Genomic DNA, 26,164 nt, shown 5'->3' on the forward strand with positions numbered 1-26,164 from the left:
TGTATAATCACAAGCATCTGGGTATTATTGAACGTCTAGCGCACAACCTCATGTTATTTATGGCCTCCCTTTGCCCTGCTTGATTTCTGATCCACGCCTGGCCTCAAATAAGGAATCTCCACAGGCAGACACATTTAAACAGCATCATTTGTCAGAAGGAAGAGAATATCAATAATAGACTTCCGTGGGCTGTACAGAGACCCAACACACCCAGAACTAGAAACCAACATTAAGCATGTAAGAATGTTACACTTGTTGGAGCCAAGAAGTACAGATGGTCATCACTGACAGATCACAGACAACCCCTGTACAAGGCATTTTCATATTAATGCATCATTGTCAACCAGGGAGAAGAGTCTCCCTTACCTCAGTTCTCTGTTTCTCTGTCCAGGCCCACTACTAGATGATTATGTTTGAAAGGTAAAAGAAGATGGAATAGGATCTTTCTTGTGGAGGGAAAAAGTTGAAGGTAGCTTGGAATCCTGGTGAGAAACTAAGGAAGCTAGAACTGGTCAGTGAGACAGCAAGCAGATACACTACTTTAGTAATCAGAAAATACCCAAGAGGAGAGACAAATGTAAATGTAAATGTAAATGTATTTGAGCTTATATAGCGCACAGCTACCCGCAGTGGGTTTCCCGGCGCTTGCTTAGGGAACCTGTCCTGGTATTCCCCTGTGAGATATCCCCGGCAGGGTATCCACAAGGTGAAAGCCAGGCATCCCGCCGCGAGGGGCCATTGTGGAGATTAAGCAAGCTATTGCCCAGAGTCGCAGAGTGTGAACCCGTGAGTCGAGAAGGCATCGGAGCGAGAATTATCGAGTCCGTGGAATTTTTAGCCCAAGACCCGCCGAGGCGGGGAATTGAACCCTGGTCCAGGGCCGATCTCAGCTTTCGGGTCTGCCGCCTCTAACCCCTGAGCCACACTTCTCCACCAAGCTCCTCCAAGCTGCAAGCACAATTGAAGCAAACCAACCTGGAGGCACCAGAACAAAGTGGCATGAAAGTAACTTCACTAAAAAGGATCTGAATAGTAAATCAAACTAAGGAATGCAAACCATATTACTTCCTGCAGTGGGAAAAAAGCTACAAACTGTTGAATACTTAAATTACCAGGGACTAGAAATAAATGATGTTCTCTACATGTACCAATCTGGCTTCCAGGATGGTTTCAGTACTGAATCAGCACTTCTGAGGTTACATAATATATGAACAGTAACCTAGATTTAGACAAAAAAACTGTGGGCTGTTTTCCTTGATCTATCTCGAGCATCACGACATCCTATTGCAAACATTGGAGAAAGTGGCTATCGTGACAGCAGGGGATACCATCCTTAACCAACAGGCAACAAGCAATGTCTTTACCAACAAAACATTACTTGCTTTAGAGAAATAGGATGTGAAGGGATCGACCTTTAACCCAAATATATATATATATATATCTCCAAAAGCGTGTCCTTCTGAATCTGCCCAAAACACACACAGCACTCGCGGGGTCACAAAAGTGTCGAACGCCAAACTTTACTTAAACAAACGCGTTTCAGGAAAGACTCCCTTCGTCAGTGTCATAGGGAATGCATTTCGCTGCACCATTTTTAAAGCGCAAGAGTTGTCGGGAATTAACATAAACAAGGGACTGAGCCTCGTATTCTCATACGGGCGCCATCTTGGAGAATGTTTTCCTCACACAGTTTACATGCTGCAAATAATTTCAAATGTGTCTTGTAACAGCATATTACACACAATTCCCAAAAGCTTAATTCTCGCCGTGGATCGGCAATTGCAGCACAGTTGTGCTGCCTTTCGTCCCATTTTTGCAAATGTTCATCATAGTTATATATACATAGTTATTTACACATAAATATGAATATCAAAAATATATTACTCTATAGAAAAACTTATAAATATATACATTAAAAATCATGTATATGCACCTTGTGGGGAAGATTTCAAGCCATTCAAATCATCAACTTGTACACGAAAATTCATGCAGTTGTTAAACAATTTATCGAAAATGCTCAAGTGAGCAATTAATCCAAAAAAAGGGGGAAGCCATTGCCTAGTCCTCCTATAATTCTTTTTAAAAACCCTTGGTAGATGCTGTGAAATACTCATAAAGTGATTAAGATAAAGTGCTAGTGCAAAAATAGAAAAATGATTACATCATTATTATAAAACATTTTCACAGATATAGTGGACGTTTTAGATACCGGAGATTTTAAAAGTTCATAATTCCCTATTGTAGCTGAACTAGATTTTTCTCAATCATCAGCATGTAAACCTGTTATCAATTATATTAAAGACAAACCCATTATCATAAAAAATATATAAATAACCATCATATTTCTTTTAAGCAAGTATGTAAATCCTCCCGGTCATTGAGTCCTCCTGGGCTCTTGCTGTTAAGTTCTAAGATATACCTGGTCTCCAAGAGGCGCAATTTGCCCTCTCTATCCCCTCCCCATTTTAAGGGTAATATCGTGTCGATTAGGTAGTATTGGAGACTACTAGGGTCACTATTATGTAATGATTCAAAGTGACGTCCTACCGGGTAAGATTGATCCTTGCCAGTTATTGCTCTAATGTGTTGGAGTATACGTTTGTGTGCAGATGGTCGTGTGCTGCCTACGTAGTTTAATTCAGAAAAGGGGGTGGTGATGAACAGAGTGTCTGAATTAAGCAGACCACTCTTACCCAGTCCAAAGATCAGGGCTTGATCCATCACCGTTTTTTAGCTCACTGCACCATCCCAGCTCAGAATCTGGCTACATGCAAATTAGTCTGTTCCTGTCCCAGTGCATGATGGGAACAGGGCAAACCAAACTACCAAGCCAATTCTTATACTGGGAAGGATACAAGCTTCCGGGGACCGGTTTCTGGCATTCCAGCCGTCGTCGGCCCGGCTTGCTTGAATCCTGATGGTGCAATGAGCAAGGGACTCACATCTGAGTATACCCTTCCACGCTTATGGTGGACAAAATGATTCAGAAAAGGGGGTGGTGATGAACAGAGTGTCTGAATTAAGCAGACCACTCTTACCCAGTCCAAAGATCAGGGCTTGATCCATCACCGTACGTAGTTTAAACCACATGGGCACTGCAAAACGTAAATTACAAACACAGTCTTACAGGTCAGGCGTTTTGTGATGGGTACAGGTTTTTTCTTGAATGGACTCATGTAGTGGGTTTTTTCACCCCATATCGGCAGGCCTTACAAAATTAACATTTCCTGAAACCCTTATTCAGGGCCTCCCATGTTCCAAACAGGGCTGTCTCCAGGTTGTTACTCTTAGGGCATCCGCCATAGTGGGAGACCTGCGAAAGGTGATTTCTGGTCATAGAGACATCTCCTCCAATTATTGGATACCCCTTTACTAGGTTCCAGTTTTTGAAAAAGATCTTTTTAATTTCTGAGTGTTGCTGACCGTATGGGACTATGATTCTGGAATTAATGTGGGTGTTATCTGGGTTTATTGCTAGTTCTTTAGTCTTGAAATTAGGGCCTCTTGTCTTGTTATGGCCCTAGTGCGTCTGATGGCTTTGTCTATAATGTTCTCTTTATATCCCCTTTCCAAGAAGCGATGTTTGCTAGCTTGTTGGGCAGTCTCACAATCATTGTCTGAGCTACAAATTCTCCTCAATCTAAGCATTTCCCCGTAGGGGATGCTATTGATGAGGTGACATGGATGTTGACTTGTAGCGTGAAGTACTGTGTTCCCCGCTGTCTTTTTCCTGTGTAGTCTAGTCCCTATTTTATGATCACTGACAAAAACCTCTACGTCTAGAAAATTTACCGAGACATTGTCTATTTGCAAAGTGAATTGTAAATTTAAAGAGTTAACATTCAACATTTTTACAAACTCTTCAGCACTAGATCTTGATCCTCTCCAAACTAAGAAAAGGTCATCGATATATCTCAGGTATATCCTAACATTTGTTCTCATGATCTCACCATGTGAACCAATGAGGACCCGTTCCTCCCACAGCCCCATGTGCAAGCACGCGAAGCTGGGAGAAAAACAGGCCCCCATGGCCACACCCATTAATTGTTGATATACCTGTCCGTTGAAGACAAAATAATTCTGTTCCAAACAGAGTTTCAACATACCCACAATCATTCGACTGTGATTAGAACAATTCTCAGGTCATTTAGATAAATAGTGCTCGACGGCTTTAACGCCATCACAATGTCTTATTGACGTATATAAACAGGTAACGTCTAGAGTCTTTAGAATATAACTGGCAACCCATTCTAGCTCACTCAGTTTACAGATAAAATCTGTTGTGTCTCTCACATAAGAAGGCAACATTTTTACCCATTCTTGTAACAAAAAGTCAATATGTTTTGAAATGTTCTCCGTGGAACTGTTTATTGCCGATAAGATTGGTCTTCCAGGTGGTGTTTGTTTGTCCTTGTGAACTTTCGGCAATAAATATAGGGTCGGTATCACAGGACAGTCCTTCTTCAAATATCTGAATTCGTCATTAGAGATTAATCCCCCACTTCTCCACGCCATCAATTTGGAATTCTGTTCCGACCAAGCCGCTTTTATTGCTGTAATGTTAATCTTTTTGTAACAATCAGGGTCTCCTAATTGTAATTCTGCTTCCTTTACATAATCATCACGGTGCCATAGAACAATATTTCCCCCTTGGTCTGCTTGTTTCACAATAACATTATTGTCGGATTTAAGTTTCTCAATCAAGTTATTATAGCATTGATTCTGTCGACTTATGATGGTATGTTTTTTGTTGGTACTGGTATATAGTTTCTTTAAGTCTTGTATGACAAAATCCTGATATAGGTCCAGACTGTCATGTGCCATGATTGGCAAGAAAGTTGATTTCTTTGTAAAGGAAGTATGACCTGGAGCATTGTCAGAATGCGCACTTGATCCGAGGACTGTCTTTCATCTTGGCCCTACTGCTGCAAATCCCATATTTCGTTCAGGGATATTTCGTCTCCTGTTGTAAGCAAAGTGGGACTTTGTACAGTCAGATTTTTTTGTTTCCTGTATGGTTGCAAACGATGGTACTTGCTTAATTTTAGTTTTCTAATAAATCTGAAAGTGTCCATCCTCAAATTAGCATAATTCATATTGCTCGGGGGCAGTACGATAAACCAAGTCTCAAGATCAGTTTTTCCTTAGGAGTTAGGACAATATTAGTCAAATTTATGATTGCTGTTGAGCTGGGGCTTGTGTCTGATTCTGGAATCAGTTTCATTTGCCTCCGTTTCCCGATTGCCCCTCTTCCCACCACCTGTATTTCCTCTGATGGCACTTCCGTCGTTGGAGCCGCTTGTTGTTGGCCCTTTGCTGTTTTGTTTGGGGTCTACTTTCGATTTTGATCTCAGCGTGTCTCGGCGACTTTCGCAGAGGCAATTTACTTCCTGCGCCAGAGACAATTTGGTAAACCCCGCCTGCACGTTTTTTCTGGGGTCATTATCAGAGTCGCTTTCGGCGGCTGAACTGAGATCCGTTGAGGAAGCAGATGCAGTAATGCCTTGCCTCAATTTTTGACTGCCTTTGCTGATCTGCGCCTTAATATTATCGTAATGGCGCGCAAAGGTAAAGATTTGTCCGTGAAGGTAATCTAATCTGTCCCGCAAAAAGGTTGCCTCCTTGGAAGAAGCCACGAGGTGAGTAAAAGTATTCCACAATTAATTGAAAGGCAGCTGCATACAGGTGAACGCAGGGAAACAATCATCCAAGTTCCTTCCGCCAGACCGGTTTCGGGAATCCTTTCCCTTTCTCAATGGCGGTCTGTGTGTCAATGGCAGTTTTTCCTTGTGCACTGTTCATATCAAAAAGCCTGCCTCAGTGGGCGTGGCTGTATTTACAGCCTTCTGGACCTTGTAGTGCGACGATCTTTTTCTCCCGGGAGTCCATCTTGACAAGCAGAAAATAAAGCGAAATCAAACCCATGTGGGTTAGATGTTGAGTCCTTCTTGAACGCCTGATGTCCTTATCAGCTGTCTTTGAGAAACAAACCTCCCTTGGGTAATGACATCGTGTGGCATCATTACGGGTCCCCGACGCGGCAGGCTTCTCCCGCGGCTGGGCACAGATGCTCATATCCACAAAATATATATATATGTTACTTCACTGGTCTTAGAACTGGAGCATTAATCTTTTCTCCTATGCAGAAGATATCACAAATGCTAACTTCCTCTGCTGTCTTTCAGCAATAGCTAATTGGATGAGCAGTAGTTGACTACAGCTGAACTCAGACAAACCAGAGATCTTGGTCTTTGGCAATGTATCCCCATTGCACATACAGAGATTAAAGGCCAGTAGAGCTAGGGGACTCACTGACTCCAACTTCTGTGGGAAAGAGTCTAGGGGTAGAACCTGGCACATCTATCATTTTCACACCAGGTACAGTCGATTGCAGAAGTCTGTTTTGCCTTACTAAAATCATTTAAAAAACATTAAAATGTCTCCCAGTTTCCACTTACATATATTGTACATGCTCCAATTACATCTAGGCTTGAGTATGTGTAGTAATGTTAATCTTGTTAAGTCATTCCAACATGACATATTGAGTGTTCGGTCACCTCCTTGGTGATCAAATGTTTGTACTTGAAGCTCCTGGGGCCGTTGATGTTATTCCCTGGAAGCTGTGGAGACGAACGGTAATAAAGACACTTCTTCCTCTACTTACATTGTTTGTGGTCACTTCAAATTGGCGACTAGGTGGGTCCACCTTTCAAGTCTCCATCCCACGTGTGCAGAGCCTATTCATCAAGGATATATATTTTTTTGTGGATTTGCTGCTCGATGTTTTTTTTTTTTTTTAAATCTCCACTGCTAATCCTCTGAAGTGTATCTTGTTGAAGAATCGCCGATGGGACAGCGTTTCTCGGCTGATATTAAGGAAACTATTTTATATTCCTGTCTCTAACACTTTTGCATGAGAGGATTTCATTTTTTAAAGTGACAACCTGTCAACATTGTACTCGCGTAATCCTGCAGCGGTGTAATTTATGGAGTTCCATTTCTCCATCGCGGTATCAGGTTGGCCCTGTTTTTCCTTATTCTGGATGTCCGGATTGTAGTTTGCCTGGAGAAGACTGTACGCCCTGGGGGAAAAACCATTGGTCTTTACTTCTCCATGTCTGCGGAGTAAATGATGACGTGTGGCTATAATGACTGACGTATATATGCTAGGCAGCTACTTGAACGTCTTTCTGTCTTCACCACGAATGCGGAACCAACACTTCTAGAGGATACTGAGTGGCGTATGGTGACTGTGACGCAGGTGCACGGAGTATGGAGACTGTGACGTAAGTGCGCTAGTCACCTAGTAATGTATGTAAGGTGGGCAACTAGCAGAAGGGCCTTCTTTCTTCACTACGCACACAGAACCACTGCATTGAATGCAAGATACTGAGGTACAAATACGCGACAAGTTTTTTTTTTTTGTCCAACGAGCAGATCAAACCTTTTTGTAATTTACATGTTCTGCGCATCCAAGTGAAGTATGTCTTTTCTCTAAGCGCCATCCTGTGGAACTTTTGATGCACTTCATCTGACATACAAAGGTCCACTTCTTTTTCTGCGGAACATTGGTTTGTAATATTTTGGAACATCACTATGATTTGTCATTGATGAAGAATCAAACGCTCAGTGACAGACAGTCTATGGACTTATACCTATTACTATAGGCTTAAGATAATAATTATACAAAAGAAAGGGAGAATATTTTTTTTAGATACTATAGAGCTATCGTTCAAATTAATAAAGAACAGTATAACTTATTTTACAGCATGCAAAGTGTACAAGCTCCTCCCCTTTTCTTACAGCTTCCAGGGGACCCACCAGTAGCGTGGAAGGTATGGTACAGGGCATTCACAAAATATTTAGTAGCTGTTGGTGGTATTAGATTTAGTGCTGATCGCAAGAGGTATATTCTTGAGCACAATCTGGGCCTTGAAGGTCAAGCGGTGTTGGAACACTTACCGTTTCCTGAAGTAGGAGAGGGTGAAGAACCTCTCAATGACTTTGACCAGGCTGTTAACATGTTAGAAAAACAATTTGATGTTGAGAAGAGTTTAGTGGTAGCCAGACACAAATGTTTTACGAGAGAACAGCAAACAGATGAAAGTATTGTGTTGTATGTGGCATCTTTATGCATTTTAGCTTCTGAATGTGAGTTTGAAGGTTTTACCTCTCAACTGATCAGAGATCAAATTGTTGTACATTGTAGAGATAAAAAGTTCAACAAAAGTTATTAACATTAAAAAATCCTTCTCTTGAAGAAACTATCTCCACTGTTAACAGCATAGAGGTATCTCAAACTTCTTCCAATGAGCTCAAATCAGACAAAACTGCGGTTGGTGCAATGAAAGAAGGGAAAGATGTTGTAGAGAAAAATAGTGTTTCTGAGAAAAACAGCAGTGAACATAAAGGGAAGTTGCTTTTAGCTAGACAAGAAAAGAAACAAGTGTACTTTCAAAAAAGAAATGTGTGTTCCAAATGTGGTTTTTCTTCCCATTTTCCAAATTTACGCATTTGCCCTGCTAGGAATGCGGTAAGCAAGGACATTTTGCCAAATTTTGTACCTCCAGAAGCAATGTTAATGTAGTATGGGATGATAACGATAAATCAGTGACTAATGTGGAGGTTGTAAGTTCCATGAGTGATTTAATGTTAGTGGTTTAAGATGATTGTGAGGAGTGTGTGGATCACATTATTGACATCATAGTGGATGGAAAAACTTTACAATGGTGGATTCACACCCATTACCTCGTATTGATGATATAGTTTCTAAGTTTGAAGGGTCTAAATGGTTTTCGAATATAGATTTATCTTCGGCATATCATCAAATTGAGCTTGACATGTCCTCCAAACATCTCACTGCCTTTGTTTCCCCTGTTGGAACTTTTCAATTTAAAAGAATGCCGTTTGGCCTGGCGTCGGAGGCTTCCGTGTTTCAGGGTGTGATGGAGAAGGTTTAGTTGGGTGTTCAAAACACTGTCGTTTTTCAAGATGACATCCTGGTTGCAGGAAAGTGCAAGTCATCTCACGATAAAAATCTTACTGAAGTTTTGAGCAGATTACAAGAGAAAGGTATTGTTGCCAATAAGGGCAAATATGTATTTGGAGGGAGTCCATCGAATATCTATGACATTGTATTTCAGGAAAGGGGATTCTTCCAAGAGAAGGGCTAATAGAAGCTATTGTCAAGGTTCCTTCTCCGAAAAGTAAAGAGCAAGTCTCATCATTCCTGGGTATGTGTGAGCTCTAGTCTAAATTTATTTCCAAATTTTCAGCTAAGACTGCTCATTTACGTGATCTTTTGAAAAGAAAAACTACTTTTTTTGTGGGATCAAACATGCCAGACCGATTTTGATAATATTAAGAGTGAACTTAGTTCTTGTAACATTTTTACTCCCTTTGATCCTTTGTTGGAATCGATTGTTTCTGTTGATGCAAGTCTAGATGGTCTTGGTGGCATGTTAACACAAATTAAACTTGGTGTTGAACACACACAGTAGGCTTTGTTTCTCGATCACTACGTCCTAGTGAAAAGAATTACTCATGCGCGTATCAAAAGAGAGAGGACTAGAAAGCTAGTCCGAGTCCCCATAGTTGGATGATGGATGTAGGAGGTAGTAACTCGCCTCCCTTAAACATCGCTTAAAAATCCCAAAGCCTTATTTTAACCGCTGACAGGGGCCCAGTTATTAAAATGTAATTTACCCTCGGGTACTGGGACCCTTGCCAAGCCGTTTTAACTCACACTTCACTTTACACCTCACACTGCACTCTCAGTAAAATACCAGCTCTGCTGTAATCAGGCGTCGCATCACACCCGGGACACATTAGGTGTCACTGGGTGGGCCCGATGATGAAGCATGCCACCAACCAGGTTGGTGGGTGAGGGCTTCATGAACTCAGCAACAAGGTGCCCATGACAAATCTAATCAGAGTCCTAACAATATTGGTCATATTTAAGCTAGTCTCTATTGATAACACAAAATAATTACTCAGTCATTGAGAGAGAACTTCTTGCTTGCTGTTGGGCAGTAGAAAGGTTCAAAAGTTTTCTCTGGGGTAGAACTTTTAAGTTGTTGACCGATCATAAACCTCTTACCCTTTTTTAATGGAATTGTGGTGAAAGATCACACTTCCAGGATAGCTAGATTGAGCTCTAAACTACTTCAATATAATTTTGAGGTTGAGCATATTCCTGGAGGAAAAAACATCAGACCTGATTTTCTTTTAAGGTCGCCTTTGCCATATTCGCATAGTGAGTTTTTTGCTGATGATGATGAGGAATGTTTAATATTCGAGCATTGATGTTTGTAATGCAGGAAGTTTCAATGAGGAAGAATGGTTTGATGCATTACAATCTGATTCTGTTCTCAAGGAAGTTAAAAACGTTATCATTCAAGGTTGGCCGAAGGAAAAACATTTAGATGGTGAGCTTCAGCCTTTTTCGAAAGTCGCTGACGAATTGTCTCTTGAAGGTGGGGAGATGATATTACGTGGTGATAAATTTGTACCTCCAGTAGGCTTGAGAGATCGCATTATTATGGCTAGACATGAGGGTCATCTTGGACAAACTTGCATCAAGCGTAGAATTCGAGGTATTTATTGGTGGCCTTTAATGGATCGTCATATTGAGAATGTGATTGAAAATTGTATTACTTGTTGTTCAAGTGATAAAGTGATCAAAACTGTTATTCCTCCTAAAGTGAAAGTTGAGTTACCATCTGGTCTATGGATGAATCTGGGTTTAGATTTAATTGGACCTTTCAATGCATTACCAAATAAGTATAAGTTTGCGTTGGTCGTTGCTGATTATTACAGCAAGTGGTGGGAAGTGCATTTCATGGTTGATCCCAACACACACATGATTAGGTTCTTGGAGAGTCTTTTTGCCAGAGAGGGATTTCCCAAGGAATTAGTGTCAGACAACGGGGTACAGTTTGTCTCAAAAGAGATGTCCAGTTTTCTAAGCCAATCAGGTATTGTTCATCGTCGGGTTGCGCTCTATCACCCACAAGGAAACGGTTTTATTGAGCGTATGAACCGCATTTTGGTTGAATGTGTACAGTAGGCTATATCTGGTAAAGTTTAAGTAAGAGAGGCTGTGCAGAGCATGCTATGGGCTCACCGAACCACACCAGGTACTGAATTGGGAAAAAGTCCTTTTGAGTTGTTGAGAGGGAGAGTTGCTACTTTTATTATGTGTCCTGCATGGATGAGGCAGTGGGGGCTAGTTTCTAGAATTTCTACATTCACTTCTGACATGAAAGATAATGGTGAGGTTTATGTGCCTGGTTTTAATGGTGTGAATATTAAAGGAAGACTCCATGTTCTTCAGAAGCGTGTTCTCACAAGGAAGGGTGGTCACACAGGATCAAGGTGGGAGATAGGGTAAAAATAAAAATTCCTCACAATGTACCCAAAGGCTTGTCAAAATTCAGTTCACCTGTTTGTATTGATTCGATTTCACGTTATGCTGTCAGAGTCAATGGAAAGATTTGGTGGAATATTTCCAGAATTTATAAACTTCCTGATAAACTTGTACATCAAATGGGATTGAAATCTAACCCTGCATTTCCTTTCAATAAATCAGCTCACAATAGTTCTGATTCTGATATGTATAGGGGAAGCTCTTCTGGAATGTCTGCAGGCAACTCGTTTCCATCCTAGTGGAGGAGTAGTCGAAAGAGGTTTACTCCCAAACGTATGTATATGTAATATTTCTTTGGAGTTATTTTTGCTGTGTAATTTTCTCTTTTATTGCAGTATTTACATCATTTTGTAGTATTGGTTATGCTTTCTTGTACTATTTCTTATTGTGTAACTTTGCAATTATAATGCGTGATGACTATGCATTTTATGTTACATATTTCTTTATCTTGTTTCGACATGTTCCTTAGTATTATTTTCATTTTCCTTTTTTTTTTATTTATTGTATTTCTGTGAGAAAGGAAGATATTGTAGTAATGTTAATCTTGTCAAGTCATTCCTACATGAGACATTGAGTGTTCTGTCACCTCCTGGGGCTCCTGGGGCTGTTGATGTTATTCCCTGGAAGCTGTGGAGACGAACAGTAATAAAGATACTTCTTCCTCTACTTACTGTGTTTGTGGTCACTTCAGTATGCCAATGTACTATACCTGGGAGCAAAACATACGTTGATAAACAGGCTGCAAAGAGGGTAGAATGCTGCAGCTAGACAGGTTTTAAACATCCCTAAAAGACAGTTGGTGCGGTTGCCGGTCAGGCAAATAATCGCATTTAAAGTTCTAAGGCTTGCACACAGAGCCTTATACAAAATAGGCCCACTGTATATTCAGATGAGAATAATCAAATACACACCATTTAGAGCACTTCTTTCATCAAGTCAAAATCTCCTGTGTGTCCCCAGGATACAAAAGGCGAGAGCAGGTGGGAGGTCTTTTGTCTTTCTGGCAGCTTCCTTGTCCTAGCATCTTCGAGGTGTAGCTACTGAAACCGTTTTAAAATCAAATTTAAAAACCTGTTTATTCTGAGAAGTGTAGATGGTTTTCTGGAGGGTAAAATTGTTATCGTTTTAGTTTATCCTCCTGCCTCAGCACGGGGACGCTTCCTTGGGAAGCAGTTGCTCGCACTATACACATTTCTTTGCATTCATTTCAGAGGAAAATAGTGGCGGTAACAATTACTGGATTAAAAAAGGCTTGATAAGGGTGGGGGGCAGGACTCTGTTAGCGATCTACAAGGGTGCGTCTCCAACTTCAGTACCTTGACATGCTATTTCAATATCCCCCCCCCCCCCCCCATACCCTTCACCCCATCCCCAGCAGGGAATACTCCAGTCAAATAAATATGGAACTTATTTCTTTACAGAGAATTCCCACCAGATCATCTTTTCTGCAGTCATGTAGCTTACTTTTCTTTATCCTCTACCCCCGCACTGTAGTGATGCCAGCATCTACCATTACTTCTGTTCAAATACTGAGGATGTTATTTGTAACATGATGCACCAACCAAAAGAACGGTCAGGTTAAGAACCACTTTTAAAGGTGAGGTAAACAATACATTATTTTCCTGCACTGAATCGTTTATTGACTAGCTTATTATTTGTCGTAGTTAGTACCTGGGAGAAGGGTGAATAGCCCCTTAAGTGCTGCCTCGGTGCATTGGCCAACGGCAGCACTACCTCCCCAGTGCTGCGCACGACCATTGAACGTCCATTCAGCACTAGTTCTAATGGACAGCGCAGCACTGGGGAGGAATGTGTAATAGAAGCTATGAGGTTAGTTGCCCTTTCCCGAAACAAGCTTTTTAGCACCACCTGTCAAAGGGCAGCATATATTTACTTGTTCAGTGTCCAGGCAGTAATGCTTGTATAAGGTCTGCAATGACCTCCTGGTGACTTATTTGCAAATGTTGATCATCAGCATATTGACAGTAAACATCGCTCTCCCTATCATCGAATGGGCAGTCATGCAACTGAGTTTTTTTTTTAATACCATATTCTGATAAGCAAAATTGTTGCAATCCATTAGCTATTGGGCAATGATGGCCTTGGTACCAGTTCTTTAAGCAGCTAAAACATCCACATCTAGTCCCCTTATCACATGCTGGGTCAATCGTTCTGCAAAGGAAGACTACAAACCTCATCAGCGAGTACACCATTCTAAGCTGAAGGTACAGCACATTTTCTTCCCAATGGACAGAGTTCACGTCCTCAAGTGACCTTTGTTTTAGAATCTGGAGACAAAGGTAAAGAATCTGCAGTTTTTCCTTCTCAGAAAGAGGTCTATCCTTACTTTGCCCTAGAGACAAAACAGATCACCCATCGCTTATGGGACTCAGAAGCTAACTTAGTGAGACTGTGTACCTTGTCGCTCATGCCGCCTCAGTAGTGTTTTGCTATTAGGCAAAAGTTAAATTTGACAGTCAAGCTCCAGATTTACTGTGCTTCAGTGGACAGGTTCAGTGAATGGGTTCTGCCTTGCATTAGTATGTAGAACACAGTTGTCTAACTGTATGTCAAAAATTAACATCATTCCAGTGACTGCATTCTCAGAAGAAACTTTACCTTCTACAGTTACAGAACACTGATTTGCATCTGCTTTATGGGATTTGAAAGGTAGGCACCCGAACAAGATCAAATACGGTGAGACCCCAACTTTCCAGGGAAGTGTCCACCACTAGACAGATCAATGGAGAAGGACATCCTTGAAGCCACATGCACATAATGGGTCAACCAGCACATAGCTGCTTTCCTGCAGTCTATCACCTTGACTTCATCATAATACACACTCTGAACACCAAAATATGCTGCAGATGAAGAATCACCTGCAAAACTTGCATACTTGGTCTTCCCAGCAGATTCATCATGATATAGTTTGACCGAGGACTAGCAAGGGCAGTTGTCTGGCATTCATTTGCAAGATACCCTGATCTGAAAAGAAGTGCTGAAGTAGGTTAACGTTGATGAATCAACCATGATTTACTTTGTAGTATTTGTTGAGTATATCCTCTGGTGAAAACTGAATAGCTGGAAGGTGTACTACGTTTATGGAGAGATTCCTCAACAAAAGCCATTTACAGGCTGGACAAACTTCCAATGAGTGTCCTGGACCCAAAGTGGGGGGGTGGGTAATCGGGAGTTAATGACTAGGTGATAGTGAAGGAGCAATCTCTGCCCTCTTTTTTCACGTTCTTGTACAGGAGGTTTATATTATTATCTACTTGGTCCATTTCCCCCCTCCCCCCACTTTCCTCCCGCTTAATGGACGTTCCCATGGACTGTTTTTAACATTCCACAGCTGACTGGAACTGTGGTGGTGGAAGAATAAAGAAGGTTGTACACATACCTGCGTAGAGCAACAAACCGGTATTAGCCATTGAGCAAGACCTACATCATGATACTAAATTTTTTTTCTAATTAAAAGATGGTAGCGAAGCTACCTGTTTTCCCTCTTGCAACATCACACTTGATAAAAAAAACCTGTGTCTGTATTTACGGACTCTTGTTCACCCTACACCCTAGTTGATGCCAAATGCTTTTCTGAACGGTTTCCGACCTGGCAAGAAATCCTACAATCCCCTGACATACAACCCGGGGGTTGTAACGGTGATCCCATACCCCTTTTGGGATTGACCACCATGGAGATTGAATTCAAGGGTAGGAGCACTATTGGGAAAATCTATGTCACGCAAAAGGGTCTAGTCTGCTGGGGTGGAGGCACCAAAAGCAATTGGGTATCAAGTTGGACCCCAATACCCCCGACCAAGTTTTACTTGTTGACAAGTCAGTTGGTGGAATGGAGGTTTGTAATGAATTCCCTCAGGTGCTCACTTAAGACTTAGGATTAGTAAAAAATTATCAACACTCCATCAAACTAAAATCCAACGCCAAACCAGCGCACATAAGGTCAGACCCATTCCCCACCTTATGCAAACTGCGCTACGGCTGGAACTAGACAGCTTACTGGCTCTTGGAGTGATAGAACCCATCGAACATTCCCAGTGGCTGGCCCCAATGGTTCTCACAACCAAAGCTTCAAATAAAGATATAAGGTTATGTGTGGACCTCGGGGATCTTAATGGAAACATATGGGTGGACAGACATCCACTACCATGGATTCATGAGGTTCTCACATTAATTAATGGAGCCAGTTGTTTCAGTGTCCTCGACCTGTCTGCAGCATACCATCTGGTTGAGTTTCATACGGATTCCCACCACTTTACATCTTTCATAACCCCGCTGGATGCCTTTCAACTCCAGCGCATGCCTTTCGGATTGGCTTCAGCTGCAGCTGCCTTCCAAAGAATCATGCAGCATGTGCTGGGGGATCTTCCTGGAACATTGTGCTTACAGTACAATATCCTCAGTCATGGAAAAGATGTGGATGAGCACAATGTCAGGCTGAGAAGTATACTATCCAAACTAGAAAAAGCAGGACTTACCTTAAAAAAGAGAAGTGTTGCATAGGGGTAGGATCATTAGAATACCTTGGCCACACTATCTCACATGATGGCATAAGACCCAAATTAAATCTGGTAGAGGCTATTCAAAATACTGACACCCAGTCATGTACTGAAGACCCAAAGTCATTCCTAGGACTGTCAGAATACTATTCCAACTTTGTTTGCAACTATGCTAGTATTGCTGAATCATTACGAAAGTTGCTTAAATTGAAGGTCCCGTATGTGTGGTGTCAAGAATGTAATGACGCTTTTACAGCAGTGAAAGAAAGAAGTGTATCTGCACCGTCACCTGGTAGATTTGACCCCACCAAACCCACAGTCCTGTGTACAGACGCCAGCAAAAAAGGTTTGGGTGCAAGCCTTACTCAGTTTGCTGATGGTAAATAAAAAGTAGTGGCATTCGCCTCTCGTGCTCTTAAAGGAGCATAAAAGAACTATTCAGTAGGCGCTGGATTGTTTTTGGGCAATTGAACACTTCACGTTCTTTCTATGGGGAATACCATTTAAGGTAAGAACAGATCACAAACCTCTAGTATTTGTATTCACCACAAAAGGGTCAAATAGGACCACTCCCAGAATTGCAAGATGGGTGTTGGGATTCGAAGGTTACAATTTCAAGGTAAATTACGTACCTGGTACACAAAATGTTGTGGCAAACTATCTATCCTGCGCTCCGATGGATTTGGAGGATGAACCCAACAATGGAGTGTGCGAGGAGATTGTCTTACAAGTAACATGACTCAATAAGGAGGAATGGGAAGCTTGTGTTGAAGCTGATGGGGGAGATGAACACTCAAGTTTAACAAGTTTCAAGTTTAACATTCGTATAGCGCACTAATCACCCAGAGGGTCTCAAGGTGCTTGAGGGAGGGGGGTGCTTTACTTATCGAATATCCAAGTTTTTAGTTGTTTTCTGATGGAGAGGTGGTTCTGTGTAAGGCGGAGGTGGGTGGGGAGAGAGTTCCAGGTTTTGGCCGCTAAGTAGGAGAAGGATCTTCCCCCCATGGTGGATCTATGGATGCGTGGAATTGCGGTGAGGGGTTGATTGGACGATCGTAGTTGGCGGGCGGGGGTGTAAAAGGACAGGCGCATGTTGAGGCCTTCGGGTCCTAGGTCGTAGAGGGCTTTGTGTGCGTGGGTGAGGAGACGGAACGTTATTCTCTTGTTGACGGGGAGCTAGTGGAGGTATTTCAGGTGACCGGAAATGTGAGCTTGGCAGGGGATGTCTAGTATGAGTCTGGCTGATGCGTTTTGGATGCGTTGAAGTTTTTTCTGTAATTTGGCTGTGGTTCCGGCGTAAAGGGTGTTTCCGTAGTCCAGTCGACTTGTGACCAGTGCGTGGGTAACAGTCTTTCTTGTTTCGGTGGGGATCCAACTGAAGATTTTTTTGAGCATACGTAGGATGTTGAAGCATGATGATGAAACAGCGTTGACTTGTCTGGTCACCGAGAGGGAGGAGTCCAGGATGAACCACAGGTTACGTGCGTGGTCCGTAGGTATGGGTGCGTTTCCCAGGGCCGGTGGCCACCATGAGTCGTCCCAGGCGGAGGGGGAGAACCTAAGATGAGGACTTCCGTTTTATCAGAGTTCAGTTTTAAAGGGCTGTTCATCATCCACTCGGCTACTTCTTTCATCCCTTCGTGTAGGTTGGTTTTGGCGGTGTTTGGGTCTTTGGTGAGGGAGAGGATCAGCTGGGTGTCGTCTGCGTAGGAGATGATGTTGAGGTTGTGCTGGCGCGCAGTGGATACGAGGGGACTCATGTATATGTTGAAGAGGGTGGGACTGAGTGAAGTACCTTGTGGTACGCCGCAGATGACTTCGGTGGCCTCTGATCTAAAAGGGGGAGGCGGACTCTCTGGGTTCTTCCGGCGAGGAATGAGATGATCCAGTCCAATGCTTTTCCTTGTATTCCGACGTTGCTGAGGCGTTGTATAAGGGTGCTATGACAGACTGTGTTGAAGGCTGCGGAGAGGTCAAGTAGGATGAGGGCAGCTGTTTCTCCGTTGTCCAGTAGTGTTCGAATGTCGTCTGTTGCTGCGATGAGGGCGGTCTCGGTGCTGTGTTTGGCTCGGAAGCTGACTGCGAAGGGTCGAGGGATTTGTTGGATTCGAGGAAGGCGGCGAGCTGACTGTTGACGGATTTCTCAATGACTTTGTCAGGGAACGGGAGGAGCGAGATGGGGCGGTAGTTCTTAAGTTCAGTGGGGTCTGCTGTGGGTTTCTTCAGAATGGCGCTGAGTTCGGCATGTTTCCAGCTTTCCGGGAAGGTAGCGGAGATGAGGGAGCAGTTGATGACGTCTCGGAGATGGGGTGCGATAATGGAGTCTGCTTTGTTGAAAATGTGGTGGGGACATGGGTCGGTTGGCGATCCTGAGTGGATGGAGTTCATCAGGCGGATGGTGTCTTCAGTGGTGATTGGGTTCCAGGCGCAAAGGTTGTTGGAGGGGGGTTTTGGTTCGGAGGTGGGTGGGGTGGACTGGTCTCCGGACTGGTTTTCAAAGCTGTTATGTATGTCAGCGACTTTGTTGTGGAAGAATGAGGCTAGGGAGTCTCAGAAGTCTTGGGAGGGAGTGATGTCGTCGGTGCCGGCGATGGGGTTGGTAAATTCTTTGACGATGTTTAATAGTTCCTTGCTGTTGTGTGCGTTGTTGTCGAGTCGATCCTTGAATGCTGATTTCTTGGTGGATCGGATCAGTTAGTGGTGTTTGCGGGTGGCGTTCTTGAAGGTGGTCAGGTTGTCGGTGGTTGGGTTTTTTCTCCAGGCTTTCTCGAGTGTGCGACAGAACTTCTTGGATTTCTTAAGGTCATCGTTGAACCAGGGGGCTTTTTTGCTACCTTGCTTCATTTGATGTTTTTTCAAGGGTGCTAATTTGTCAGCGCTGTGGGTGATCAATTGTGTGAGGTTGGTGGCTGCAAGGTTTGGGTCCGATGATTTTGCAGGAGGGTTTTGGTGTAGCGATGTGAAGAGTTGGTCGGAGGTAATTTTGTTCCAGTTTCTGCGGGGAATTGGTTGTGGGTGGTTGTGGGGCGTAGTCTTTATGTAGTTGAAGTGGACGCAGCTGTGGTCTGTCCAATGGAGAGCTGTGGTGTGATTGAAGGAGATGTGCTTGCTGGAGGTGAAGATTGGGTCAAGATTGTGCCCGGCATAGTGGGTGGGGGTGTTAACAAGTTGTTTGAGTCCGAGATTGGCGAGGTTGTCCAGAAGGGTGGTGGTGTTGCTGTCGTTCTTTTCCAGGTGGAAGTTGAGGTCTCCCAGTAGAATGTAGTCCTCGGAGGGGAGGGCGTGTGGGGTGATGAAGTCAGTGATGTCTTCGCTGAATTGTGTGCGGGGTCCTGGTGGCCTGTAGATGAGGGTGCCTCTGAGTGTGGTCTTGGGGTCGGTGTGGATCTGGAAGTGAAGGTGTTCGGCGGCTGCGATGTTATCGTCGGAACTAGTCGTGATGCGGATGGTGTTCTTGTGGACGATGGCGATGCCTCCTCCTGTTTGGTTGATGCGGTCCTTATGGATGATCTTGTAGTCGTCCGGGATGACTATGGCGATGTCGGGCGCTGATGAGGCGTTCATCCAGGTTTCTGTAAGAAAGGCGGCGTCCGGCGATGTGGTGTCGAGTAGGTTCCAAAGGTCAATGGCGTGTCTGTGGACCGAGCGGGTGTTGAGAAGGATGCACTTCAGGTGGTTGGTGTCGGAGCTATGTTTGGAGTTAGTGGATTTGGTGTGGGTTTTGATGCAGTCGAACTTGCAGGAGTGGCAGGTGAAGGGTCCATGGGTGTGTCCTGGGGTGGCTTGGTGGCAGTTTGGTGGTCGGCCGGGGTTAACGGCTGAGAGGGATGCGGCAGAACAAAGTACGCCTGTATTATTGGTGGCCCAGTATGGACTCCATGACAGAGTATGGTGAAAGATTGTTTTGAGTGTGGTAGGAGTGATAAAACTCACCAAACACATAAATCTCCTTTTTCTCCTGTTGAGGTTCCCAGTAAACCGTCGTCTAAATTAGCACTGGACATTATAGGACCACTTAATCTCAAAATGCTTAAAGAAAGTTTCATCTTGGCGTTAGTGGACTATAACTCCTGATGGGTGGTTTTAAAGTGTGTGCACAAAATTGACACAGAAGCCATCATAACGTCCCTAAAGGGCACATTTTTAGACGAAGGTATTCCTGACACCTTGATCACAGATAACGGAGTATAATTCACCTCAGAAAACATGAAAAGTTTCTTGAATGATTTAAGCATAAGTCGCAGAAAACAGCAATGTATTGTCCCCACACAAATGGACTGGTAGAGCGAATGAACCGGGTGTTTAAGGAATGCTTACATAGGGCCGAAACTCTGGGCACATCTGCCTTATCCGCTTTAAAGAAAACCTTTTGGGAGTATCACTCTACTCCCAATAGTGTCACATGAATCTCTCCATTCATGTCATTGAAAGGCAGAGCACCTAAGACTAAATTATCACCTCCCACTTTGAAAAATATGAGTCATTGTGTTGTGGATCGGAATGAGATTTACAAGAGTAAGTGAACAGATCAGAACAAAGTAAAATACAGAAATGACCAAACCAAGTGTGTCCAGTCTGGCGGGTTTCAGGAAGGAGATTTAGTTTGAGTCGACCTTCCAAAACCCCATAGGAGGGAAGCCTCCAGATTTTCTGAACCTTTTAAAGTTACCAAAGTGGGAAAGAATGTGGTTAACCTGGAGAATGGCCAAACTTTGAGTATGGACAGAATCATTCCCCACAAGCGGGGGAAAAAAGCCACAGCCAACATAGATCCTAGTGGAGTGGAAAGGGATAATGTACCTCAGGTTCCCAGGGTTTCCCGGAGAACCAAGACAAATACGGTCTGGTTCAAGGACTACATAGTTTTACTTCCTAACCTTTAGTTATGGTACCCTAGTAGCATATTTCTTCAACTGTCTGAATTCTACGCAACTGTATATTTGACTTGTCACTGTAACTCTTGCTTCCTTCATCTCCTCCTCTTTCTATCCCCCTTCCCCTCGTCCTCTTCCTTTTCCTTGCAAAAGAGATGTGTTATAATCTACTTGGTCCATTCCGTTACCCCCCACTTCACGGACCCTCCCATGGACTGTTTACACCATTCCACAGCTGACTGGAACTGTGGTTGTGGAAGAATAAAGAAGGTTCTACACATACTTGCGTGCGTTTGTCTTTGTAACAGTTTTCCTTGGAGGCAGATGCTATCCTGATCATTACATAGTATTACAAACTCCACAAACCACTGTTGAATGTTAAATTGGTAGGCAGGCTACATGCAGGCGATGTGGGTCAAAGGCTGCTTCCTTTCTCCAACAGGAAGTGCACTTAAAAGGATGTTTAAACAAGTTGAATGAAACAGAAATCTCTCCAATTCAGAGAAAAGGAAAGGTGATAGAACTCCTGTGATGTTCAAAAAACCAACTCTCACGAACGGGGAAAAAATAACCAACTCTGAGGTAACTTCCAGTACAAGGCACATGACATGGAAGCTGCTGGCTCCTTGAATCAAAAGTATATAGTATTTGAGCTTTTCTTTTGATGCTGTGCACCAGGCTGCATTTTTCTACATGCTTGTTATAGCTTCTCTCCCTGGGAGGCAAAGAAAAGGTTTATGCTGCAATGTAGTTTTAAATAATAGTTTGTTGGATTGGTAAACAAGATATTCTGGAAAGAAATCGGTAATTTTAGTCTAAGTTATGCTATTTATAAATCCAGTTTGGGCGGTCACAAAAATGTGGGTTTTCAGTCTATATAGAATATTTCTTTAACAAGTCAGATTTTCTTCTTTTCTAAAAATGTTCTTGGGACATGGACCTCTGCTTGCAGGTGAGAATTTTCAAGTGTTAATAAATATCAAATACGATTCAACAATGCAGAAACAATGTCACTTTGTTACAGATTTACAAAGATTATGCGTCAAGTAATCAGTTACTTTTTTACACGGAACTTCACAGATTACCACAGTAGGCTATGGTTTTGGTATTAGTGATCTACTGGAAATATGGTGATAAAAAATATGCACCACAATAATCCTGATTAGGCTGTGCCAACTGTAATTTTGTATACATTTGTACTTTTACCAGTTAGGTATTTGCCTTGTGGAAAGCTTATCAGGACAATGGGCTTAAGTTGGTTACGGTGACTAGCCAATGATGAAGGCTATATGCCTGATTGTTTATTATGAAAAGTTATGATAAAGGCAGTAGGCCTGACATATTGATTGTGAGAATCATATGTAAAAGTCAATAGGTATTTAAGGGAGGATTGTTATTACACTGACGTAAAGCCTAGAGAAAGGTTTTTTGTTACATGGAATGGCAGTTTAAAACTGCTCTACACTACAGGTGCTGCTGTGGCCAGCCTGAGACACGTTTTAAAAGGTGACTTTAGTGGGTGGCATAGTGAGTACTGCAGGCCTACTAGTAGCACTTGATTTACAGGCCCGGAGTACATGTAGTACCTTTTTACTAGGGACTTACAGGTGAATTCAATGTGCCAATTAGGTGTAAGCCAGTTATACCAAGTTTGAAGACCAAGACACAATCACTTAGCACAGGTAAAGTGCACAGTCATAATGCGAACCAAAACAAATTCAGCAGAACAGGAAGAGTGAAGGCAAAATGTCTGGGGGAATACCATGCCAAGAACGTCAGGTCTAGCAGTATTATAGTCATGCCAGTAACAGGTGCTGTGAGACAGTCTCATTGCCTTCAGCCTCCTACCGAAGAACTCAGTCATGAGACCCATCCACACACTGAACTCTCCTACAGACGTCTCGCATGTGCATGAGAAACAAAGTCACTGAAACACATCATCTGGGATAAGGAAATGTCACTTTTCTAAACTGGCTTACCACTGCTAATTCCTTAACCACAGCCGGTTAATAAGAAATTATGAAGGCTTCAGTTCCTCTCCGGGCCCCGGCATTGGTCCCTTACTCCAAGCCAAATCTCAACCCTTAATGATTCTTTTACACAGCAACTGTAACCACCTGTGAAAAGAAGCCCAAACTATCCCATCGTTACAGAGTGGGTTATGATTTCTGTATTCTGTTTTTAACATTCATTTGTCCTTGTTTGCCTATTCACAATCGATAAGGACAGACATTAGTTTCTTGAGTCTGGAAGCGTGTCCCCTTTAGTTGATGCCATTTACCCCCTAGCCCCCTGGACGTGGAGTATGCCCCACAGTTTGAAGAACTCTGCTTTAATATGCCCATACACTTTTGAGAAAGGTTCAGTTGTCAGTACTGTACGAGTTCAGGAGCTTTGAGTTGTTCTCTGCAAAGAAGCCTCCAGTTACATCACTTCCAAAAATGAAGATCGTAAACCAACATTGGCCTTGCAATTTGAGCGCTACAATATTAGCGTTGCTTTGTTCCAAGTCAGTTGGGTGATGACTGATAGAAACAAGGGTATCAGAGGAAATGCGTATAGAAACTTCTCTGGTCAGTTGATCAAACTGATATTCCCTTTTTTGTGTAAGGTAGCATCTGGAGGCAAAGTGTGGGCATTTCTGGGTTTTCTTGTTTCTGAAGAGATCTTTTTTTTTATTCCTCATACACCATGTTGGGCATTCTTGAAGGGATTCCTCCAGCTCTTCTCATCTGGCTAGCTCGTTCCAACCCTGTTATTAGGCCAGTAATGATAAGGAGATGGGGTTCCCTCAAGCCAGAACTGTGTCCTTAATCCACTCCTGTTCAACACAGCTCCATGGCCAGGTGTTACTTAGGAGAAAAGGACCAACAGAGCCCAGGCAAAATCATGGGACCGCTTTTACTTGTAGCGCCAGGCCACAAGGACCGACCATACCTTATCTAGACTCATATTGTCACAGGTTATATCTGATTCACTGGTGAAAATGATGTGTGACAGGCATTCAGCAAACGTTGGAGGGTTTGCAGATTTCCAGGCCCTACAGATCTCTCTCCTCGCCAGGATTACAACATAAAAGATGAATTTAGATGCTGGATCTTTCAAGCAACAGTCTGTTGTCAGGCCAAAGAAGATTATCCTGGTGTTAACCTCCAACTGTTGCTGGAGAACATCTTCAAGAAACTTTTTCACCTCTAGCCAATAGCTGATATTCGGACAGTCTACAAACATGTGGAGGTCATCGGCCGCCGGATGCTTGCATCTAGGGCAGTGATATTCTGACCCTATCGCCTTGGCTAGTTTCCCTGGGGTCCAATAATCCCTATAGGCCGTGTAGAGATGGTTTCTCTTGAGGGCAGCTGGTTTTACTACTGCCCGCAACATAGTGAAAGAGTCCCGCCCAGATGTCACTTAAGTTGTGCGTATCTGGCCGAAAACATTGCCCCAGAGATTCTGGGTTTCGGATGCCGCGACTCCATTTTCCAGCAGGGCCCAGTACCAGAAAGAGATTTCTCGTTTCCACCCGCCCTTTCTGGAGTTGATTACGCTCACTTCTTCATGATCCCAGGATGGGTTGCCCACCACCCCGACAGTTGATGATATTTGAATCTCGTAAGCGTGCCACCTGTTATACCAGAAAGTTTCCCAGCTCAGCAATTGTGAGTCCTTCTGGAGATCACCCCAAGATTGAACCCCTGCTAATTTCAGTGGCTGAGAAAGATGATCCCTGGGACAAACCAGGGGGCCTGGGGAGTGCCAGATAGGAGCCTGGCATGTATAGTACGGAATTTTAAGACTCTTCCTGACAAAAATCCAGCTTTTTAACGCAGCCCCCAGGACCTTAAGCCTGACTTTTTTGTAAAACTGTGGGTCCCCAAATTTAAAAAGAAAAAACTCCCGCCCTTGGGGAATATCATGAAGTAATGCCTGAAACAGTAGGCCCTATGAGGACGGAACAAGCTTGTTGGCCAGTATTCTGACATTTTTAAAGTGGAACGTGTGGCAATAATTGAGTAGATCTGGTAAAGCTAGACCCCCTCTATTTAAGTTTCTTCTAAGCTTTTTCCAAGCAATTCGGGGGGGATTTAGTATTCCAGAAAAAAGAACTAAAGGATAATTGGATTGAGTTGAATAAAAGAGTTATCTCAGGCAAGATGATCATTTTTATAAGATTGACTCTCCCAAATATATTCAGAGGGAGGCTTGACCACCGGAGGAGCAGACTGCAGACATCTTTGGAAACCCTGCTCCAGTTATTCTTGGGGATATCCTCTATTTTCTGAGCTAGTTGGATGCCAAGATACCTCATTCGAGACTTGGTCCCCTGTGTTTTGTTGCCTTGATTCCATTCCATGATCTCGGTCTTATCCCTATTTATTCTGTAGCCCGAGATTTCCCCGAATAATTCAGCCTGCTCTGCTAATCTAGGGATGGCCTCTGCAGGGTTGGTTGTTTACATAAGCAGATCATCTGCGTATAAGGCAAATTTTAGCACCAGGTCCGAGATTTTAAAAAGGTATAATCAGAGGGTTCTATATATAAGTTAAACAGAAGTGGTGACAGGGGAAACCCCTGCCTGGTGCTCCGGGATATAGTAACCCAGTCTGTAAGAGCGCCGTTTCTGAAGAGATCTGACTGCAGATGCCCCTAAGCACTTAAGATTGTCTGAAATACTTTATTTATGAACTCATGAGTTTCTTGAAAAATCTTGTGGGTGAATCAGTCTCCTCATTTTGAACACCTGGAAAGTCAACTGCCATAATCTGATGAATCTGGTCCCTCCATGCTTTTTAAAATAATGCACTGTAAGATTTCTCCATTTGAACAAGCCAGCTATTAGCCTTTACTGCAGAAAGAAAAGATTTGAGGGTTTAATCCATCACCGTTCTTTAGCTCACTCCGCCACCCCAGTTCAGACATGGCCATATGCAAATCAGTATGACCCTGTGACTTTGGTTTTTCTTTGTTTGCCCTAAGTTGGCAGGGTATGCTCAGACGTGAGTCCCTTGCTCACTTTGCCACTGGAGTCAAGCAAGCCCGGCTGAAGATAGCTGTAATGTCAGAAACTGGTCCTGGGAAGCTTGATTCCGGTCCAGGGAAGACATGGCTTGGCAGTTCGGGCTGGACTGTTCCCATGAGGCACAGGGTCAGACTGATTTGCATATGGCCATGCCTGAACTGGGGTGGCGGAGTGAGCTAAAGAACGGTGATGGATTAAACCCAGATCAGTTGACTGGGGGTGAGTGTTTGTATTGTCAACGCTCCGTCCATCAACATCTTTGATATTTCATTGTTGAAGAGGTCTCATAAAAAAGACTAGCATGAGGTACGAGGAAAATGCAGAA

The 26,164-nt window shown here is 43.2% G+C and overlaps 1 protein-coding gene across 1 annotated transcript in view; it reads right to left on the reverse strand.

The window, feature by feature from the left end:
* Nucleotides 1-26,164, reverse strand: part of MEIKIN (meiotic kinetochore factor) — a 976,054-nt gene that overhangs the window by 213,564 nt on the left and 736,326 nt on the right. The gene's annotated exons all lie outside the window — the stretch shown is intronic.

This window comes from Lissotriton vulgaris, chromosome 7 (genome assembly GCF_964263255.1).
Source record: "Lissotriton vulgaris chromosome 7, aLisVul1.2, whole genome shotgun sequence".
Classification (NCBI taxonomy): Eukaryota; Metazoa; Chordata; class Amphibia; order Caudata; family Salamandridae; genus Lissotriton; species Lissotriton vulgaris.